The 23,082-nt window shown below is 45.7% G+C and overlaps 1 protein-coding gene across 1 annotated transcript in view; it reads right to left on the bottom strand.

Annotated features, from left to right (window-relative positions):
* The window catches only part of LOC128686290 (protein tyrosine phosphatase domain-containing protein 1-like), a 494,075-nt gene that overhangs the window by 330,093 nt on the left and 140,900 nt on the right, over nt 1-23,082 (bottom strand). The gene's annotated exons all lie outside the window — the stretch shown is intronic.

Below are 23,082 nucleotides of genomic sequence, written 5' to 3'. Positions count from 1 at the left end.
TTTACTTTCTTAAATATGGGGACTACATTTGCTATCTTCCATTTCTCAGGTAGTTGCCCAGTTTCAAGGGATGTGTTGAAGGTTGTGGTTAGGGGCACGCACAGCATCTCTGCTCCTTCTCTAAGGACCCATGGGGAGATGTAGTCCGGTCCCATCGCCTTTGAGGTATCAGGGTCACTTAGCAGCTTCTGCACTTCCTCCTCGGTTGTTCGTATGTCATCCAACACTTGTTGGTATATTCCCTCTTGATGTTCCCTTCTGTGCTGTCTTCCCAGAGCCTTTCCTGTCTCTACTGTAAAAACTTCCTTAAATCTCCTGTTTAGCTCCTCACATACCTCCTGATCATTTCTTGTGAGTTCTCCACCTTCTGTCCTCAGTCTGATCACCTGGTCTTTGACTGTTGTATAGCCACATCAGGAGGAAGACAACAGTTTCGGGTCAGTCTTGATTTTCGATGCTATATTATTTTCATACTGTCTCTGGGCCTCCCTCCTTACCTGTGCATACTCGTTCCTGGCTCTGCGACTGATCTCCCTATTTTCATGTGTTCTCTGCCTTCTGTACTTTTTCTATTTTCTATTGCACTTTGTTTTTGCCTCCGTACACCGTCGGGTAAACCAGGGACTCGTTCTGGTCTTCCCATTGTTTCTGTTGCCCTAGGGAATAAACCTTTCCACTGCCTCCTTGCATTTTGTTGTTACATATTCCATCATTTCATTTACTGGCTTTCCTGCCAGTTCTCTGTTCCCCGGAACCTCCTGCAGGAAGTTCCTCAACCCTATGTAGTCCCCTCTTTTATAGTCAGGCTTTTCCCATTCAACTAATGTTACTCTCTCCACTTGCAACTCTACTATGTATTCAAAGCACAGAACCATGTGGTCACTAGCTCCTAGGGGACTCTCATATGTGATGTCCTCTATGTCTGAACTGCCCAGGGTGAACACAAGATCCAATCTTGTTGGTTCATCCTCTTGTGTGAGTGAGGGATAGTGTGATTGAGGGATATTGTGAGTGAGGGATAGTGTGAGTGTGGGATTGTGTGAGTGTGGGATTGTGTGAGTGTGTGATAGTGTGAGTGTGGGATAGTGCGAGTGTGGGATAGTGTGAGTGTGGGATAGTGTGAGTGTGGCAGAGTGTGAGTGTGGGATAGTGAGTGAGGGATAGTGTGAGTGTGGCAGAGTGTGAGTGTGGGATAGTGAGTGAGGGATAGTGTGAATGAGGGATAGCGTGATGGAGTGTGTTTGGTAGACGATGGGTGTGAGTGAGATTGAAACGGTGTGAGTGAAACAGTTTGAGTGAGAGGGTGTGAGTGAGAATGAGAGAGAGAGAGAGAGAGAGAGAGAGAGAGAGAGAGAGAGAGAGAGAGAGAGAGAGAGAGAGCATGTGTGATTGGGGAGAGTGTGAGGGACAGTGTGAGTGAGAATGTGAGTGAAGGAGAGTGCAAATGTGGGAGAGTGTGAGAGTGAGTGTAAGAGAGGGAGTGTGAGTTGAGGAGAGTGTGAGAATGTGAGTGAGGGAGTGTACTATGTGAGAGAAGTGTATGGAAGGTTTGTGATTAGTGTTTATAACGAGTGTCAACGGTTCATGTGCGTGTGTGAGTACGTACAATCGTGTGTAAACAAACGTACCACAGGCTGGGATTGAACCCGCGACCAGAGTCATAAAACTCCAGACCGACACGGGAGATTCATCTATAAAAACTTGCATTTGTGGTCACAGTGGTGCCTGTGCTAACCTTCCTATGGTGTATAAATATACCTAGTTGGATGAATCTTATTGTAGCCAGCTGGCGCAGTGGCTAGCGCGTCGGTCTGGGGTTTTATGGCACTCTGATCGCGGGTTCTATCCCCTCCCATGGTAGGGCTTGTTTGCAATCGTGTCGTTATTATTTCGTGAGTCAATCGTGTGTATTTACATGCTTTTGTGTGGGTGTAGTGTTAGTGTAGCCTAGCAGACTCTGCCCCATAGACTCATTTTTTGTAATCCTAATTAGTGTAAATTAGACACATGTGCAACACTGGGGTATCTTTAATGAGGAAACGTTTCGCCACACAGTGGCTTCATCAGTCCATACAAAGGAGAATGGTGAAGAACAGAAGGAGTTTGAGGCAATCAGTCCCTCAGCCTTGAGGGACTGATGTAGTCAGTCCATCAATCTTGAAAAGTACACTTTTCAAGATTGATGTACTGACTACATCGAATCAAGGCTGAGGGACTGATTACCTCAAACTCCTGTTCTTCAGCATTCTCCTTTGTATGGACTGATGAAGCCACTGTGTGGCGAAACGTTTCCACATTAAAGATTCCCAAGTATTGCACATGTGTCTAATTTATCAACTCTGAACCATTCCTCTATAATCCTAATTTGTATTTAATTGAGAGCTATGTTCACTAGTACAATGTTACCTTCTCTATTTATTGTACTTCCTAGTGGCACTAGTATAATAGACACACCAGACTACCCGCCCTGACTTCTGATTATAAGTTCCAGTTACTACTCGTTATTGAGCGACTATTAGCTTATTCCTTGTGCAGTACTCCTGACGTCCTGGTTCCACTTCCGTTTCTTCACTATATTTATTTTAATCCCATTGACAGTGCTTCAATTACAGTACTAGATTTGCACTTTACTATCTGTCTTGGGGTCACACCCTGTCACTTACGACGACTGGCAGCGATGTCTGGCCGCATAAGGCCTGGGTAACGACTCAGATGTCATACCGCACTATCCTTATTATAACTCAGGTTCTCAAAATACTGTAATCCTGGGTGTAAAGGGAGCAAAATAAACACAACAGAAAAACTTTGAATTATATTATCCTTCACCAAGTATAAACAGCAGTATGTACACTATTTACACTATGTACAACAATAGGTATTAGTGCACGCCATAGTAATAGCAGCCAAGAGAAAGCAGACCACAGTGCTTCAACCAGCTCTAGAATGGAAATGACAAGCGTGAAAACGTGAGTGGTAACCACGTCACCTTCACAATTGCTAGATCCACATTCTCACTGGGTGAACCTAGATACTGATCTGTCGATGGGGCCCCGTTGGATAGTCAGATCCTTAGCATCTGGTTCGCTGGTTGGTGCGGCAGCCTATGCTCCGAATAAAGATTACATACTCTTTGCATGCAACCCTCTGTGCTCAAGCTTTCTATGTTTTATCTAATATACTATCATCTCGCAGTACCAAGACATGAACTTTACTGACAAGATGAACAGTTTAATCTTTATTATGGTCACATTTGTTTCAGGAAAACATCAGAAATTCCAGGAATAACTGCTAGTTATTTTCCCCTTGGCTTCTTTATTTCATTATATATTTTGTCCATTTCTTTCCCCTCACTTTATGGACTCTTTAATTATTTACTAACTCATCTATCCATAACTTGCAGTTGAATTTGCAGTTTTGTTGGCTTGTGGAAGAACCATCAATACCCAGCACTAGGCCTCCTGCCTCCCTCTTCTGGTACTGATTTCACTTTCAAATCATTTTATATAAATTGTAACCCTCACCTCCCTTTTCTGATTTAGGGCAGTTTGTATTTCGCTTCTCAGGTTACTCACTGACCCTGACACTTTCGATAATCCATCCAATAACCTTGGATAGACCAGAAAGCACTAAAATTCATGAGCACTGTGTGAGGCTGTTACTCCCGCCGATTTGTGTGCGTGCGAGTGTTAGTGCGTGTATAACAATAGTGCTTATAACCACAGTGATAGCATAGTGTATGGTGTAGTGGAACAATGACGAGTGAATTAGTGTAGCGTAGTGATGGTCCTGCACCTAGCTTTATCCCTCAACAACCAGAGTAAGTAAACAAACCGAGTTGAAAGTGATCTCCAGTACACCATGCAAATCACCTTCAATTTTTAGTTACATTGTTTTAGCGTCTAGCCTGCCTAGGGAATATTTCAAATATATATAAAAATATATATGTGTTGGTGAAGGAGTATAGGAGCGTAGGTACCTGCTGTATAGTGCTGTGCACAGTGTAGAGGGAACACCCACAACACATGTACACAGATGGTTACCGGATTAATTCAAGTGGCGAGAAGTTGTTACGATATTTTTTCAGGGGAAGGAAGTTAAATTGCAATTAAAAGTCACACTATAACCATCACTGGAATGATATCAATTATGATTAAACTATGTTGACATAGTAACAATGCTTTAAGCTAAATATGTGTGGAGTACAATGCTATCTATGCTCAGAGTTGTGTCATGATTCATGCGTCAATCTCTGCCAGCAATATTAAATCAGGTGAGTATTTTTGTGTCTGTAAGAGAGAAGACGGCGGGAACATATTACAGACGTAGTAAACGATAGAAACACTAAGAAAATGTTATTTTGGAGATATTAGCAGTTACATGTGAAGGAAAGCGAATAATTAAGAGAGGTCATAGAAAGAGCATCGTGAAAGAACACAGTGCGGCCAGAAATACTCTCATACAACATAACAAGTAGATGCATAACATAATGAGGGTGTGCAAGGGATGCAACTGCACAGTATCATACAAGGGAATGAAATACATGTACAGAGCACCACCAGCAGGGCAAACGTAGTGGTTCAAAATAGTGCTTCAGTTGGTGCTGTCAGCCCTGGTGCTGTCAGCCCAGGTACTGTCTTCGAAACAGTGTTTGTAAAGATCTAGAAATGCGAGACAGTGCGTCAGCTAGAGATACTAGTCTTAGTATTTCTAAAGAAACGGGTACAAATTTAGAAACCCAAGATTTAGAAATACAAAATAATGCTTCAGCTAGCGGTGTCAAAAGTACGGATCATGCCTCGGGGAATGGTGTTGGTACATTTCTAGAAACAGCGGGTGGTGGTACTGATGGTGGTACAGGTGCCGAAGATAGCGTGGGTTCGGATCCAAAAACTGCACGTAAGAAATCCAGCTCTTACAAATCCTAGCCAACAGAAAACAAATATGTGCAAAATATATGCTCGAAGTATCAGTAGGCTTGGAATACTTGGAAAAACAAATGGGACGCGCAACTTTTAACAGAAAAATGTCACGACCTCATGACCCAAGGGATGTGTCATTCTTTTTCCTGTAAGCTTTTTCACCCTGAAATGTGCTACTCCATAGATTCCACAAACCCTGAGAAACAAATCATGGTAGAAAAATTACAAAAATACTTCATCACCTCGGAGCCTTATTGGAATGGAACCATAGTCAGTTGCTCCCATTCCAGAATAACAGATATTAGTGCCAATAAATAAAGACCGTAACAAACAAGCAATACATTATTCACATTTACAGATATAAAGGATGTAATGCCAACCAATAAGAAAATACCTTTTATCAGTGGACTCCTTACAGAGAAAAATGCAATGTTTGTGGATATCACAGAGACCCACATGGACACCTGGTTACTACTTATCTAGATACAACAGAAAAAAAACAGACAACAAGGAGGGTTGGCCTATATGTCACGGAGTGGCGCATTTTCTCAGAATTACTAAACACCACAAATGATGTAGCTTAAGTTTTGGCAGTAAAGATTGAGAAGGAAAACTTAGTGATTGTGATTGCATGGAAACCTCCAGATGCAACTTCCCAACAATTCCAGGATTACCTACTGAAACTTGAGTACTGTCTGAAAAATCTTCCAACCCCAGCTCCAAATATCTTGTTTGATGATTTCAAATGAATCTCTGCAACAAATTCATCTCAAACCAGAAAATATTGGAGCCCACAAGACTGGAAAATACACTTGACCTTATTTTCACTAATAATGACGATCCGGTACGAAATATATCAATATCAAAGGCAATTAATTCGGATCACAACCTAATCGACTTATATGCACAAGGATCCAAGTAAACAGCAGCAAATTCAACTTCAAAAATAAGAACATCCAGTGAGATGAAATTAACCATGTCCTTCATGAAACGTGCCGGGAGGATATCTTAAACAACATGGATCAGAGCCAATGCCTAGAAAGATAAACTCTAGACAGACGCCCCATCTACAGGCGAAGACAAAGAATCACACATGATCCATGAGAAACAAAGAACTTAAAGCAATAAATTAAAATGAAAGAAATCCAAAATATTTTCCTTAATAGTCCAAATCTAGGGCAAAAAAATACAGCCAACATTGGGTCCTTGCTTAAAAGAGGTGAGACAAACTGATGACAGCAGAGAAATGAGTGAAATACTGAAGTCTCAATACGACTCAGTGTTTAGCGAGCCGTCAATCAGACTAGGGTAGGCAATTTGAACGAACTTTTTATGGTCGACACTCAAAAATTGTCAAAAACTGCAGAATTTCTGACATAACTCTATATCAGTGATATTCCTCTTTAATTCATTTGATTTCCCAAGGCTGGATTATAGGTAGGCTAAACTGCAGATCTGGAGAATATACAGAGAACTTTCACTGCGCATATAAGTACAGTCAAGTACCTCAGTCACTGGACCCGTCTGAAGTCCCTTGACCTCTGCTCCTTGTGTCGTAGACGAGAAAAATTCATCGTAATTTACTTCTGGAAAATCCTAGAAGAACTAGTCCCAAATCTGCGCATGGAAATCACTCCTTAGGAAAGCAAAAGACTCGGTAGGCGGTGCAACATATCAACAATGAAAAGCAGGGGTGCCATGAGTATACGCTAAATCTTTCCACTTTCTTTAGTTTCGTGATGTGCTTGGCCAGGTGTGGGTTTCAAACTGGAGCTGCATACTCCAATATGGGCCTGACGTACACTGTATACAGGGTCCGGAACGACTCCTTACTGAGATGTTGGAATGCTGTTCTTAGGTTTGCTAGTCGCATATATGCTGCAGCAGTTATTTGGGTATTTAGTGTGTATGTGTGTGTGTACTCAGCTATTTGTGGTTGCTGAGGTCGAGTTATAGCTCCTGGCCTGTGTATGTGTGTGTGTGTGTGTGTGTGTGAGAGAGAGAGAGAGAGAGAGAGAGAGAGAGAGAGAGAGAGAGAGAGAGAGAGTATGTGTGTGTTTAATGTACTCACCTGTTCGTGGTTCATGGTGTGTGTGTGTGTGTGTGTGTGTGTGTGTGTGTGTGTGTGTGTGTGTGTGTGTGTGTGTGTGTTGAGTGTATGTTTGTGTACACAGAAGGTATATATGGTCATACCAGTGTGGCAGCAAACACGCTACACACACGTCATTATAAGTGACGTTCGCCATCATACAAAAACTGCGCTTTTAAAAATAACTTAAAACATATGACTTTACAGGACCACTCAGAGAGCTTATTGTGACATGCTAGGCCACTCAGAGAGCAGATTGTGACTTACTGGAGCACTCAGAGAGCTTACTGTGACTTACTGGAGCACTCAGAGAGCTTACTGTGACTTACTGGACCACTCAGCTTGAAATATTGGACCATTTAGAAGCTTAGTGTGTGATACTGGACAATTTAGAGAGCGTAATGTGACTTACTGGAGCACTCAGAGAGCTTAACTTAGTGGACCACTTAGAGAACTTAGCGTGATTTAAGAGACAACTCGGAGCAATTGGAGAGCTTGCTGGGGCCACTCAAAGAGCTTAGCCTAACTTACTGGTGAACTCAGAGAGCATAACATGATTTACTGGACCACTCAGAGCTTAACCTGGCTTACTGGGCCACTAAGAGAGCATAGCTTGACTTACTGGACCACTCAGAGAGCTTTGCCTTACTGGGCCACTTATTGACTCTAGTGTAACTTACTGAACCATTATGAGAGCTTTACCTTTCTTACTGGGCCACTCAGAGAGTATAGCACGACTTTCTGGCCACTCAGAAACCTTAGTGTACTTACTGGCCACTCAGAGAGCTTAGTTTGATATACAAGTAACTCAGAATTAATTCCTTAACTACTACGTCTATTGGGAGACATTTAGCTTGCTTACTAGACCACTCGGAAAGCTAATTTAAAATTGTATGGCTAATGAAAAAGCTTAGTTTCTGCTAATCTCTCTGACTGGGGCAATCAGACAGCTTAACATGAACTACTGTGTCATTGAGAGAGATTAACTTTACCTAATTGAGCCATCAGAGAATATAGCCTAAGCCACTTGACCACGCAGGAACCTTATCCCGACTTACAAGGTTACGTATCAGACCATTAACCAAGTCTGACTTGCTGGAACATTCAGACACTTTAACACTGGCCTTTTAAAAGAGCTTATCTCATTTTGCGAATTAGATATCTTGGTTTTCTCGGCCGCTCAGTAGGCTTGTCTAACTGTAGAGCGTTGATCGATGGTCTTTTTCATTCAAAGAGCTTGTATTTCTGCCCCTCTTTGCTCTCACTTAACTGAACATATGTAAAAGCATGTCTTGGGGGGCTGTGTATAAACTTCTCTGAGTGGCCCAGTAAGCTCTATGAATGAGCCATTATATCAGGCTTTCGAAAAGTTTAGAAAGTATGGAAAATTCAAATTTATCTGGATGAATCTCATTAGATACATACCAGTAAATGGTAACAAAGATAATTATTCTTTATCAAGGTTACAGAGACAAGTAGGAATTTTAGGACACTTGGGTCGCAAAAAATGTCCCTCTTCGATACCTACTACAATCTATCTCTCCACAAGTCACTCTGGACCTATATTAATTTCAAATGAAATATACATCACCAGGAATTCTGGTAAAATATTAATATAAATATGTGGACTGTACATTAAATTTAAACAAATGAATACATATACATTGAAGGAGAATTTATCTTAATACCACTCACCAATTAGTCTGGAGATTACTTGGTGTGTCATACACAAAACTCCCTGCCTAAATTATGAAGAAAATACTGGCCAGAATTTCAACATAAATAGACATCGACTTAGCTGGGGACCTTGACTGTCTTGTTCACTCGCCTAATGTTCACGTTATGCAGGACTGCAAATCCAACAATTTCGGCTTCTGTTTGAGAGGTTTTAAACACAGTATAACCTCTTGAGCGACGAAAATTCATGCACATTTCACTCGCGTACCTTCAGCCCAGTTCAAAACAATGGCGTTTCTCCTTCCCCAGCGACGCTCGCCAATTTCACTGGTTCTTTACTTATTTACAAATTAAATTTTATTACTTACAACATATTCCGTTAATTTACATACAAAATACACTGTATTTTCGGAAAATATACAATATTTTCCACAGAAAGCTCTATGAGTGCCCCAGTAAGTTAAGCACTCTAAGTGAACCGGTAAGTCAAAGTTTTGAAAAGTTTAGTAAGCGAAGCTCTTTTAATGGCCAAGAAAGTTAGGCACTTCGAATGAACTATTTCTAGTTCACTCAGAGAGCTGAACTTACTGAATCACTCAAACAGCTTCACTTCCTAAACTTTTCAGAGAGCTTGTTTTACTGGTTCACTCAGAGAGCGTAATTTACTGGGCCACTCAGAGAGAATCATAAAAGTTTTAATGATTCATACACGTATGTAATTAAATATGGCAGCCTCGCACCGTAGAATTAATGAGTCCTGACCTCGATAAGCAGTAACTCGCGCCTGGCTGGCGTGGGAAGTGGCCGTAACTCGTGTTTGTCATAGATACGAATTATATCCACCTATTTCCTTCCCCTTGCTGCACCGGCACCTCCAGTGTTGCAATGTTTACATTATTGTCATTACCTTGTATACCATATTCTCCATTATTCCCCCACTGGTTTATGACTTAATTATTACGTATTTTGCTCCTACCTATGTAATTCCGTCCTTAGTCCCTACCTTTATTATGCAAGTTTAGGTCCTCGCTTTATTACATCTTTCCTTTTTACCCCTTGGCACAGCTAGCTCCCCTACCCCCCCCCCCTACCCTGCAATTGATTATTATCGGTTGCCAGTGATGAAATATTCAGTCTCGCTCATCTGTACTAGAATATTGACTTCTCTGTCGATGTTCATTTTTGTTCTGTGGCGACACTACCTCCGTGAAGTTTGTGAGGGAGGGAGAGAAGGAGAGTGGGAGAGAGAGAAGGAGAGTGGGAGAAAGGGAAGAATGGTGGGAGGGAGAGAAGGGTTGGAGGGAGAGAAGGGTGGGACGGAGAGAAGGGTTGGAGGGAGAGAAAGGTGGGAGGGAGAGAAGAAGGGAGGGAGGGGTGGAAAGGAGAGAAAAAGGATAGGAAGAAGAGGTGCTGGGTGGGAGGGAGAAGGTGGTGGGAGAGAAAGGGGTGGGAGGGAGAGAAAGGGCTGGGAGAGAGAGAAGGCTGGGAGAGAAGGGGTTGAAAAGGAGAGTAGAAGGGTGGCAGGGAGAGAAGAGGGGTTTGAGGGTGGGAAAAAAGATAGGAGGGAGAGAAGGATGGGAGGGAGAGAAAGGTGGAGAGAGAGAGAGAGGTGAGAAGGAGAGAAAGGAGGGAGGGAGAGAAGGGTGGGAGGGAGAAAATGGTGGGAGGGAGAAAATGGTGGGAGGGAGAGAAGGATGGGAGGGAGAGAATGGTGGGAGGGAGAGAAGGGTGGGAGGGAGAGAAGGGTGGAAATGAGAGAGGGGTGAGAGGGAGAGAAGTGAGGGAGGGAGAGAGGGGTGGGAGGAAGAAAAGGGTGGGAGGGAGAGAAGGGTGGGAGGGAGAGAATGGTGGGAGGGAGGGAGGGGTGAGAGGGAGAGAAGGGAGGGAGAGAAGGGTAGGAGGGAGAAAAGGGTGGAAGGGAGAGAATGGTGGGAGGGAGAGATGGGTGGGAGGGAGAAAAGGGTGGGAGAGAAGGGAGGGAGAGAGAGAGAGGTGAGAGGGAGAGAGGGGTGAGAGGGAGAGAAGGGAGCGAGGGAGAGAAGGGTGGGAGAGAAGGGTGAGAGGGAGAGAAGGGTGGGAGGGAGAGAAGGGTGGGAGAAAAGGGTGGGAGGGAGAGAAGGGTGGGAGGGAGAGAGGGGTGAGAGGGAGAGAAGGGTGGGAGGGAGAGAAGGGTGGAAATGAGAGAGGGGTGAGAGGGAGAGAAGGGAGGGAGGGAGAGAAAGGTGGGAGAAAAGAGTGGGAGGGAGAGAAGGGTGGGAGGGAGAGAGGGGTGGGAGGGAGAAAAGGGTGGGAGGGAGAGAGGGATGGGAGGGAGAGAGGGGTGGTAGGGAGAGAAGGGTGGGAGGGAGAGATAAGGGTGGGAGGGAGAAAAGGGTGGGAGGTAGAGAATGGTGGGAGGGAGAGAAGGGTGGGAGGGAGAAAAGGGTGGGAAAGAAGGGTGGGAGGGAGAGAAGAAGGAAGGGAGGGGTTGAAAGAAGAGAAAAAGGATAGGAAGAAGAGGTGCTGAGTGGGAGGGAGAAGGTGGTGGGAGAGAAAGGGGTGGGAGGGAGAGAAAGGGCTGGGAGAGAGAGAAGGCTGGGAGAGAAGGGGTTGAAAAGGAGAGAAGAAGGGTGGCAGGGAGAGAAGAGGCGTTTGAGGGTAGGAAGAAAGATAGTAGGGAGAGAAGGATGGGAGGGAGAGAAGGGTGGAGAGAGAGAGAGGTGAGAAGGAGAGAAAGGAGGGAGGGAGAGAAGGGTGGGAGGGGGAAAATGGTGGGAGGGAGAGAAGGGTGGGAGGGAGAGAATGGTGGGAGGGAGAGAATGGTGGGAGGGAGAGAAGGGTGGAAATGAGAGAGGGGTGAGAGGGAGAGAAGGGAGGGAGGGAGAGAGGGGTGGGAGGAAGAAAAGGGTGGGAGGGAGAGAAGGGTGGGAGGGAGAGAATGGTGGGAGGGAGGGAGGGGTGAGAGGGAGAGAAGGGAGGGAGAGAAGGGTGGGAGGGAGAAAAGGGTGGGAGGGAGAGAATGGTGGGCGGGAGAGAAGGGTGGGAGGGAGAAAAGCGTGGGAGAGAAGGGTGGGAGAGAGAGAGGGGTGAGAGGGAGAGAGGGGTGAGAGGGAGAGAAGGGAGGGAGGGAGAGAAGGGTGGGAGAGAAGGGTGGGAGGGAGAGAAGGGTGGGAGGGAGAGAAGGTGGGAGAAAAGGGTGGGAGGGAGAGAAGGGTGGGAGGGAGAGAGGGGTGAGAGGGAGAGAAGGGAGGGAGGGAGAGAAGGGTGGGAGAGAGGGGTGAGAGGGAGAGAAGGGAGGGAGGGAGAGAAAGGTGGGAGAAAAGGGTGGTAGGGAGAGAAGGGTGGGAGGGAGAGAGGGGTGGGAGGGAGAGAAGGGTGGGAGGGAGAGAGGGATGGGAGGGAGAGGGGGGGTGGTGGGGAGAGAAGGGTGGGAGGGAGAGATAAGGGTGGGAGGGAGAAAAGGGTGGGAGGGAGAGAATGGTGGGAGGGAGAAAAGGGTGGGAGGGAGAAAAGGGTGGGAGAGAAGGGTGGGAGGGAGAGAATGGTGGGAGGGAGAGAATGGTGGGAGGGAGAGAAGGGTGGACATGAGAGAGGGGTGAGAGGGAGAGAAGGGAGGGAGGGAGAGAGGGGTGGGAGGAAGAAAAGGGTGGGAGGGAGAGAAGGGTGGGAGGGAGAGAATGGTGGGAGGGAGGGAGGGGTGAGAGGGAGAGAAGGGAGGGAGAGAAGGGTGGGAGGGAGAAAAGGGTGGGAGGGAGAGAATGGTGGGCGGGAGAGAAGGGTGGGAGGGAGAAAAGCGTGGGAGAGAAGGGTGGGAGAGAGAGAGGGGTGAGAGGGAGAGAGGGGTGAGAGGGAGAGAAGGGAGGGAGGAGAGAAGGGTGGGAGAGAAGGGTGGGAGGGAGAGAAGGGTGGGAGGGAGAGAAGGGTGGGAGAAAAGGGTGGGAGGGAGAGAAGGGTGGGAGGGAGAGAGGGGTGAGAGGGAGAGAAGGGAGGGAGGGAGAGAAGGGTGGGAGAGAGGGGTGAGAGGGAGAGAAGGGAGGGAGGTAGAGAAAGGTGGGAGAAAAGGGTGGTAGGGAGAGACGGGTGCGAGGGAGAGAGGGGTGGGAGGGAGAGAAGCGTGGGAGGGAGAGAGGGATGGGAGGGAGAGGGGGGGTGGTGGGGAGAGAAGGGTGGGAGGGAGAGATAAGGGTGGGAGGGTGAAAAGGGTGGGAGGGAGAGAATGGTGGGAGGGAGAAAAGGGTGGGAGGGAGAAAAGGGTGGGAGAGAAGGGTGGGAGGGAGAGAAGGGTGGGAGGGAGAGAAGGGTGGGAGACAGAGAGGGGTGAGAGGGAGAGAGGGGTGAGAGGGAGAGAAGCGTGGGAGAGAAGGGTGGGAGGGAGAGAAGGGTGGGAGGGAGAGAAGGGTGGGAGAAAAGGGTGGGAGGGAGAGAAGGGTGGGAGGGAGAGAGGGGTGAGAGGGAGAGAAGGGTGGGAGAGAGGGGTGAGAGGGAGAGAAGGGAGGGAGGGAGAGAAAGGTGGGAGAAAAGGGTGGGAGGGAGAGAAGGGTGGGAGGGAGAGAGGGGTGGGAGGGAGAGAAGGGTGGGAGGGAGAGAGGGATGGGAGGGAGAGAGGGGTGGTAGGGAGAGAAGGGTGGGAGGGAGAGAGAAGGGTGGGAGAGAGAAAGGTGGGAGGGAGAGAAGGGTGGTAGGGAGAGAAGGGTGTTAGGGAGAGAAGGGTGGGAGGGAGAGAAGGGTGGGAGGGAGAGAAGGGTGGGAGAGAGAGAAGGGTGGGAGGGAGAGAAGGGTGGGAGAGAGAGAAGGGTGGGAGAGAGAGAAGGGTGGGAGAGAGAGAAGGGTGGTAGGGAGAGAAGGGTGGGAGGGAGAGAAGGGTGGGAGAGAGAAGGGTGGGAGGGAGAGAGGTAGGGACGGAGAGAAGGGTGGGATGGAGAGAGGTAGTGAGGGAGAGAACTGTGGGAGAGGGAATGGTGGGAGAGAGAAGGGTGGGAGGGAGAGAAGGGTGGGAGAGAGAGAAGGGTGGGAGAGAGAGAAGGGTTGGAGGGAGAGAAGGGTGGGAGAGAGAGAAGGGTTGGAGGGAGAGAAGGGTGGGAGGGAGAGAAGGGTGGAAGGGAGAGAAGAAGGGAGGGAGGGGTTGAAAGAAGAGAAAAAGGATAGGAAGAAGAGGTGCTGGGTGGGAGGGAGAAGGTGGTGGGAGAGAAAGGGGTGGGAGGGAGAGAAAGGGCTGGGAGAGAGAGAAGGCTGGGAGAGAAGGGGTTGAAAAGGAGAGTAGAAGGGTGGCAGGGAGAGAAGAGGCGTTTGAGGGTAGGAAGAAAGATAGTAGGGAGAGAAGGATGGGAGGGAGAGAAGGGTGGAGAGAGAGAGAGGTGAGAAGGAGAGAAAGGAGGGAGGGAGAGAAGGGTGGGAGGGGGAAAATGGTGGGAGGGAGAGAAGGGTGGGAGGGAGAGAATGGTGGGAGGGAGAGAAGGGTGGGAGGGAGAGAAGGGTGGAAATGAGAGAGGGGTGAGAGGGAGAGAAGGGAGGGAGGGAGAGAGGGGTGGGAGGAAGAAAAGGGTGGGAGAGAGAGAGGGGTGAGAGGGAGAGAATGGTGGGAGGGAGGGAGGGGTGAGAGGGAGAGAAGGGAGGGAGAGAAGGGTGGGAGGGAGAAAAGGGTGGGAGGGAGAGAATGGTGGGCGGGAGAGAAGGGTGGGAGGGAGAAAAGCGTGGGAGAGAAGGGTGGGAGAGAGAGAGGGGTGTGAGGGAGAGAGGGGTGAGAGGGAGAGAAGGGAGGGAGGGAGAGAAGGGTGGGAGAGAAGGGTGGGAGGGAGAGAAGGGTGGGAGGGAGAGAAGGGTGGGAGAATAGGGTGGGAGGGAGAGAAGGGTGGGAGGGAGAGAGGGGTGAGAGGGAGAGAAGGGTGGGAGGGAGAGAAGGGTGGGAGAGAGGGGTGAGAGGGAGAGAAGGGTGGGAGGGAGAGAAAGGTGGGAGAAAAGGGTGGTAGGGAGAGAAGGGTGGGAGGGAGAGAGGGGTGGGAGGGAGAGAAGGGTGGGAGGGAGAGAGGGATGGGAGGGAGAGGGGGGTGGTAGGGAGAGAAGGGTGGGAGGGAGAGATAAGGGTGGGAGGGAGAAAAGGGTGGGAGGGAGAGAATGGTGGGAGGGAGAGAAGGGTGGGAGGGAGAAAAGGGTGGGAGAGAAGGGTGGGAGGGAGAGAAGGGTGGGAGGGAGAGAAGGGTGGGAGACAGAGAGGGGTGAGAGGGAGAGAGGGGTGAGAGGGAGAGAAGGGAGGGAGGGAGAGAAGGGTGGGAGAGAAGGGTGGGAGGGAGAGAAGGGTGGGAGGGAGAGAAGGGTGGGAGAAAAGGGTGGGAGGGAGAGAAGGGTGGGAGGGAGAGAGGGGTGAGAGGGAGAGAAGGGTGGGAGGGAGAGAAGGGTGGGAGAGAGGGGTGTGTGGGAGAGAAGGGAGGGAGGGAGAGAAAGGTGGGAGAAAATGGTGGGAGGGAGAGAAGGGTGGGAGGGAGAGAGGGGTGGGAGGGAGAGAAGGGTGGGAGGGAGAGAGGGATGGGAGGGAGAGAGGGGTGGTAGGGAGAGAAGGGTGGGAGGGAGAGAGAAGGGTGGGAGAGAGAAGGGTGGGAGGGAGAGAAGGGTGGTAGGGAGAGAAGGGTGGTAGGGAGAGAAGGGTGGGAGGGAGAGAAGGGTGGGAGGGAGAGAAGGGTGGGAGAGAGAGAAGGGTGGGAGAGAGAGAAGGGTGGGAGAGAGAGAAGGGTGGGAGAGAGAGAAGGGTGGGAGAGAGAGAAGGGTGGGAGGGAGAGAAGGGTGGGAGGGAGAGAAGGGTGGGAGAGAGAAGGGTGGGAGGGAGAGAGGTAGGGACGGAGAGAAGGGTGGGATGGAGAGAGGTAGTGAGGGAGAGAACTGTGGGAGAGGGAATGGTGGGAGAGAGAATGGTGGGAGGGAGAGAAGGGTGGGAGAGAGAGAAGGGTGGGAGAGAGAGAAGGGTTGGAGGGAGAGAAGGGTGGGAGAGAGAGAAGGGTTGGAGGGAGAGAAGGGTGGGAGGGAGAGAGGGGTGAGAGGGAGATAAGGGTGGGAGGGAGAGAGGGGTGAGAGGGAGAGAAGGGTGGGAGGGAGAGAGGGGTGAGAGGGAGTGAAGGGTGGGAGGGAGAGAGGGGTGAGAGGGAGAGAAGGGTGGGAGGGAGAGAGGGGTGACAGGGAGAGAAGGGTGGGAGGGAGAGAGGGGTGAGAGGGAGAGAAGGGTGGGAGGGAGAGAGGGGTGATAGGGAGAGAAGGGTGGGAGGGAGAGAGGTAGGGAGTAAATAAAACGGTCATAGATATTTTATAAGAGGTAAAGGTGGATGGAAGACATGGTCTAGGATTACTTCTTATGATATACCTCAGATGGACTAGGCTTGTCAGATAGTCTTGTAGTCCTCAGATGGACTAGGCTTGTCAGATAGTCTTGTAGTCCTCAGATGGACTAGGCTTGTCAGATAGTCTTGTAGTCCTCAGATGGACTAGGCTTGTCAGATAGTCTTGTAGTCCTCAGATGGACTGAGCTTGTCAGATAGTCTTGTAGTCCTCAGATGGACTAGGCTTGTCAGATAGTCTTGTAGTCCTCAGTTGGACTAGACTTGTCAGATAGTCTTGTAGTCCTCAGATGGACTAGGCTTGTCAGATAGTCTTGTAGTCCTCAGATGGACTAGGCTTGTCAGATAGTCTTGTAGTCCTCAGATGGACTAGGCTTGTCAGATAGTCTTGTAGTCCTCAGATGGACTAGGCTTGTCAGATAGTCTTGTAGTCTTCAGATGGACTAGGCTTGTCAGATAGTCTTGTAGTCTTCAGATGGACTGAGCTTGTCAGATAGTCTTGTAGTCCTCAGATGGACTAGGCTTGTCAGATAGTCTTGTAGTCCTCAGATGGACTAGGCTTGTCAGATAGTCTTGTAGTCTTCAGATGGACTAGGCTTGCCAGATAGTCTTGTAGGCTTCAGATCTACTAGGCTTGCCAGATAGTCTTGTAGGCTTCAGATGGACTAGGCTTGCCAGATAGTCTTATAGGCTTCAGATGGACTAGGCTTGCCAGATAGTCTTGTAGTCTTCAGATGGACTTGCTTATCAAATAATCTATATAATGTTCTAGTTGTAACACCTGTAACAGGATGCCAGTGGCCACAGCCAGCAGTAGACTATGATAAATAAAATCCTGTTTTATTGCCTTAGTCATTTTGCAACAAGTAAGGAGACCCATAGAGTAATGATTCACATGACTCATTCAATAGATATTTAGCCACAGTCTTCTGGCCTCGGTATTAAAATAAGCCTGTGAAGAACAACAACAGTACCCGTCCTTCAGAGTGCAGGCACTCTACTTCCCACCAGCTGGACAGTATTGATCCTGCTGATTCTTGAAGGTCTCATTTGTTTTAGCACTAACAGCATCTGGTGGTGAGATTATTTCAGGGCTCCTAAAATCAGTTTGTGTCAACCCTACTAGTCATATTCCTCTTGCATAATTTGTAGATTTTATACTTCCGTTTCGTGTAATTTTAACAATTTAGGGTTCAGAAAGATAGGTTAGGTTAGGTAAGGTTCGTCAGGAAACAGGACAAATGTTTCCTGACGCGGGTCTTAGTCAGATGATGACCCGCCTTTGGAGCTTTTGGTCATCTGACCGAGGCCTTCCGCTGGCTTACCGGTCCACCCCTTTAAAAATTGTGGTCATTTATAACCATTGTTGATAATTATTCAGAAAGATCTTGTCTAAGTATGCTAAGCTTATTTTAATATCTTGAAATTGTCTAAGAGGTCACCTGACTACCGTCGCTGTCAGAGGTAAGTGATTTACCCGTTTCTTCGTATTATTTATTTCTAAATGATCGTTTAACTTTTGTTCCTTCAATATGGAATGGAAAACAAGAGCAAGGCTCTCGCCTCACACACTGAGTGTCCGTGGTTCAATCTCCGGTCGGGTGGAAACACTGAGCGTGTTTCATTACACCTGCTGTCCATGTTCATCTAGCAAGAAAGTAGGTACCTGGGTGTTGGTCGACTGGAGTGGGTCGAAGGACCCCAGTGGAAATTAGGACAGACAGTTCTCGATGACGCACTGACCACCACCACCTTCTCTTCTAGAGTGAACTTAATAGCTGGTTCCAGAGCACTGATAGAAATGAAGATGTTAAGCACTTCACGACTTTTGGGTACGATGATTAAACTGTCATCCAAATTCAGCATCCAAGTAACTGATTTGGAGATGGCATTTAGGACCCGGCTACATTCTATAAGTCCTCCATAAACTGTCTAAGGAATGAAGCTATTACTATCCCGAACAGTTCTCTTTATTTAATCCATTCAGAGCTAAAGTAGTTATAACGTACGCATAATTCGACCAGATCCACTAAACCTTGGCAGGATACAGGCAATTCTGTTATTGTTATTCTCTCTGTGAAGATTAATAGTTTTGTCAACTGGAGCTTTTGTGAATAAGGCAGAGACGTCAACACTGAGCTGCAAAATCTTACTAAGGTGTACAAAGATGTACTAATATGAGCTGATTATGTATGAACACAATCTCTCTCATGTCCTTTTCTCATTCTATATGGTCAAGCAGTTATGACTTTACACTTACCCACACTGAACTACATCCATCGCCTTTCGAACCACAATAATATTTTGTCCAACACATCCTGAACTTTACTGGTAATCACCTCAGAGTCTCAAGTTTTGTGTCATCAGCGAATTTTTACCAGTCACTTTTTATTCCCTCGTGATGTCCATTAATATAAATTACCAACACAAATAGGCCTAAAACCGATCCCTGTGGATCGCCACTTTTGATTTTCCCCCTTAGTAATATTACTACATTCTCTGCTTTCTACTGGTTACACTTAACTTGATACATAACAATTTTTACCCTTTTTGCATGAGCTGTCGTTTTCTTTAATAGTCGTTTGTGTGGTACTCCATAAAATCCAAATATTTTGTTATCATAATCCTCTCCTTCAAATGCTTCAGTAATGAATGATCACTTGTAAGTCAATGTTGAGACTCATTAATCAAATTATGTTCTTCAAGAAAGCTTAATTTTACTTCGGACACAAGTGACTCAAATAATCTGCCAACTACCGGGGTCCAGGATGTGATAATTTGATGGTAATGACTAATCTTCTGATTTTAAAGACAGGAATTGCATTAGTTCACTTGAACATCTCAGGTTCGTTACCTGTTTGGGGTGGTATACTGGCTGACTGAGAGGGGTGTTAATGTTGCAGTTTTATAACTGTAGTGTAAGCATACCCCTGGCAAGACAGTGATGGAGTGAATGATGATGAAAGTTTTTCTTTTCGGGCCACCCTGCCTTGGTGGGAAACGGCCAATGTATTAATAATAAAAATAATAATAATATAATGTTTTCCTCGGGTCTATTAAAATAATTATTTGGATATCACTTGCTTCTTCATGTGTGAAGACTGAAAATAGCTGTTCAGAATCTTATACATTTCTATTTTATCGTGAATAAGCTGTCCAGAGTTAGGTTTCAGTGAACATTATTTTTTTCTAATCATTGTTCTATGTACTTGGGAAGAAATTAGAATTTGCTTTTGATTTATCTGCAACCTTAGTTTCAAAATCACTTTTAGCTTTTTCAGCATCTCTGCACATATGAATTTTGGTTCATTAGGTAAACCACTCTTATGATACGCCCATACATTCATTTCTTCTTCTCTAACTAATCTTGAAGTCTCCTATTGACCGATTATGAGACATATTTCCCCACGGAATATATCTTATTTGGGCAGCTTGAATACTATTTAGAAAACTGTCATATTGATAACTGTCTTCGTTACCCCAGGCAACACATGACTGGAGGTCTCCAAAGGACAATGTAATCTGGACAGAGAAAATTACACATACTGTCAGTGTTAAATGTAATCGATTTGCGACCGCTCACATCTAGCTCACTCATATTATCCAGATTAGAAGAATTTAGTTCGCTGAGAGTTCCTAGAAAAATATCCCCGTATTTTATAAGCCCATCCTCCTCTACCTCAATGCGCACAAATGAAATATTGGAGGTTGGTCAGAAAATTCTAAGAGTAAAACATTAACTATGTATGTATGCATATGTGTATGATTGCAAGGATGAATTTTTATAGGTATGCAACATATGGGAATCTTTATTGAAGAAACGTTTCGCCACATAGTTGCTTCATCAGTCCAATACAAAGTAGAAAGGTATAAGGAGAGGAGGAGTGCGAGGTAATCAGTCCCTCAGCCTATGTTGCATAAGTGTCTCAATTCTTCAACTTGCCAGTTTTCAAAACTATTCATCTCATGTATTTATGTATACGAGTACATATATATGTATGTATGTATGTGTATGAGTGTTTACAAACGCAATTTTTTGCATGTATACATGTGCAGATGCATGTTTATGCATGTGTATATACATGTATAAGTACGTGTGCATATGTATATATGCATATGAATATATACGTATATATTATATGAGTGTGCATATGTTTATATGTATGTATACTTCCGCATACTTAGGTGTATGTATGTATATAAGTATGAATGTATGTATGTACGTATGTATGTATGTATGTAGGTATTTATGTGTGCAAATTTTTTTTATATGTATTTGTTTAGCATACATGTGTGAATATCTATACATCATCACAATCACCATCCATACGATCACTACCACAACCACCGCCACCACCACCATTACCACCACGACCACCACAATCACCATTACCACCTCCACTATCATCACCATCCTTAGTACAATACACCACAACTTCTATCTTTATGCTCATATGTACATACGTGAATGTATAACATTAGTCAATTTGTCGGTGACACCTATAATAGTGAAGGTGAAAATTTATAAAGCCATCTCATGACTCACCACTAAATAAACTCCATTCCTACCTGACTCTGAATTGAAACTGAAGAAGCCACTCTTGGCGAAACGTTTCTTTATTAATGTCCTGCAGTGAAGCTTTATCCTGGTGGCTTCCACATGTTCCTGATGTTAGCAGATATATTTTCCAATAGGGTTCATGTCACAACCCTTAAATAGCCATGAAAATATTCTTCTCTTCTTGGAATCATTGTTGCACAACCCTGGGATACTTCCTGGGTTGTGCGGCAGTATGCCAGGGTCATTGCAAAGAAAGACGATTATATGAGAGAATGGGAGAGCATAAGCCCTAACAGAGGGAAGCATAACCACCTCCAGTATTTCTAGATATTGGGCAGCATTAAACCGTGGCTCAACCAACTCTCCCAACCCGTGAAGATGAATACATCTCCACATGTTGCAGGTCACGTCGCCACTACTTGCCTCTTCATAGATGTCACGGTCATATCTTCTTGGAAAGCATAAAACATGTTATTACACTGAAGTGAAATTGAATTAGGATATTTGTGATCCGAGCCTGATGATTTAACAGTTCAAAATTTGTTTCAGTAATGAATGGGAAGGTCGGTGATTAAGTACCCGCACTACCTATTCCTTCTTCAACATAATATCTTGCCATAGGAAGAATGATAAACAGTTTTTCATTAGTCTATAAAACGCGACTCAAAAGTCTATTCGCTTGTCTAGGTTCTGTTGTGCAAAGTGTAGACGAGCCTCACAGTGTCTATCTATCAGTCTTTCCTTGACGGCTGACGTTCGACGATGTATTCCAGCAGCATGAAGACATTTTCTGACAGTCCTTAGTCATATTCAAATTAAATTAATTTCTTATTTTTGTTGCATTAGTGAATGGATTCGCTTCTGCAGCTTCAAAGATTCGTCTTGTTTTACTGATGTTTTCTTAGGACGTCCTGATCTGGCTCTCTCCTGAAATTTATTTTCCTCTTCTCATCTGGTTAACCATGTACATATGTCCCGTTGTATGCCTAGTCGGCGAGAGATGTCGGTAGGAGGGAGGCCCTCTCTCCCTCGTCCCAATAATATCCCACGCTGGGTAATTTTGTCTTGCATACGATCCATAACATAGACATGACAGGTGGTGTCTGCCACACTTTGTGTTAACAGTAGGGTCACCATCTAGGTCTGACATCACTCCATTAAATACTGCCAGTCGAGTCTAAATTCCAATGTTTTTAACTTTTGCACTCCATGGTAAGAACATACACTGCAGTGTGTGTTCTTACCATGGTCGGTCGGTGCTAGTGAATGTTGTTCAAAAGGCTGGAGTGCACATTTGTATGCCTTTGAAATTGTAACGTCTACAGAGTTTAAGAGAAAATATTAATAAAAACCAGGAAAATAAACTCATGTTATAATACGCCCTTCAGTATCTAAACCACCTAATGTATATATGAACATAAATCTGATTGTAAATAGATTCACAGAACTTACCGGTCATAAATTTTTTCAACCAACCACCATCGTCGTTATAAGCTGCGTTAATTCATTCATGAAAGCAGTCTTTACTCCTTTGTTTACTATGCCTTAGTTGCCAGATATCACTTCTGCCTGAAGATAGTGTCGGAAGCATTTTTTCTCCAACTGTGGAAAAGTTTTTCCACATCAGGTCTATATTACCATACCATTACCTTCCAAACAGTACTGCAGCGTTGGTGTTAGTTCGCAAAGGTATCAAGTAAGTATAAGGCATTGTTTTCCTTAACTCTAAATGGCATTCAATGTTATCTGGACGATTGTGCACTTGAAGACGTAGCAGAAGCTGGGTGCCGAATGGAATACTTCAGATTTATCTGCCAGTAATAAATAACTCACAACTGTACATGTAGTCAATTATAAATCTATAATGCCCACTCTTATAGAAAGTACTACAGTAGAGAGTGCATACTTTAAGAAAAGGAGATATACTAGAAGTCAATGCTTAAGTTAAAAAAATACAGAGGCCATGTAATCGAGATTAAGAGTATTGAGGAAGTGAATCACTTAGTGATGCTAAACAAAGGCCATTTTCTGTCATTATTACACTTCTCAACCACCTAATGAGACCATAATCGTGGAAAAGTCAACAAATGTGTCTACTGACAACATTCTGTAGTAATACAAAAATCTCATGTTCCGTGAATGATGGTGTGAGAAATTTCCTGTCATTCAGAGAGAGTCGGTCATATACTTCACTATTAAAAGGTGATGTACTTACCATCTCTAATACAATATGTGCACACGTGGATGTTCTCGTGGAAGCATGTGTCAGCGAATTAATAAATGTTCAATTATGTATGTGGAGTGCGTGCAAGTATTTCGCAAGTAATATGCTTTGTATATATCCAAGGTACTCCCGATGAAGGAGACTCATCTCATGATAGAGATTATCTCTTAGTGTCTGGCAACATATACAAGGAACCAATAATCACAGATATCCAGATGATCGTGGAAGCTTACAGATCATTACCAAATGCATTTCTCTAAGGCGCAATCACGAAAGCCGTGGTAAAGGTACATTAAACTACCTCCATTACCTTC

The sequence above is a fragment of the Cherax quadricarinatus genome, chromosome 17 (genome assembly GCF_038502225.1).
Source record: "Cherax quadricarinatus isolate ZL_2023a chromosome 17, ASM3850222v1, whole genome shotgun sequence".
Lineage (NCBI taxonomy): Eukaryota > Metazoa > Arthropoda > Malacostraca > Decapoda > Parastacidae > Cherax > Cherax quadricarinatus.
Note: the sequence above shows the minus strand (reverse complement) of the source record. Positions and strands in the feature narration are given on the sequence as shown.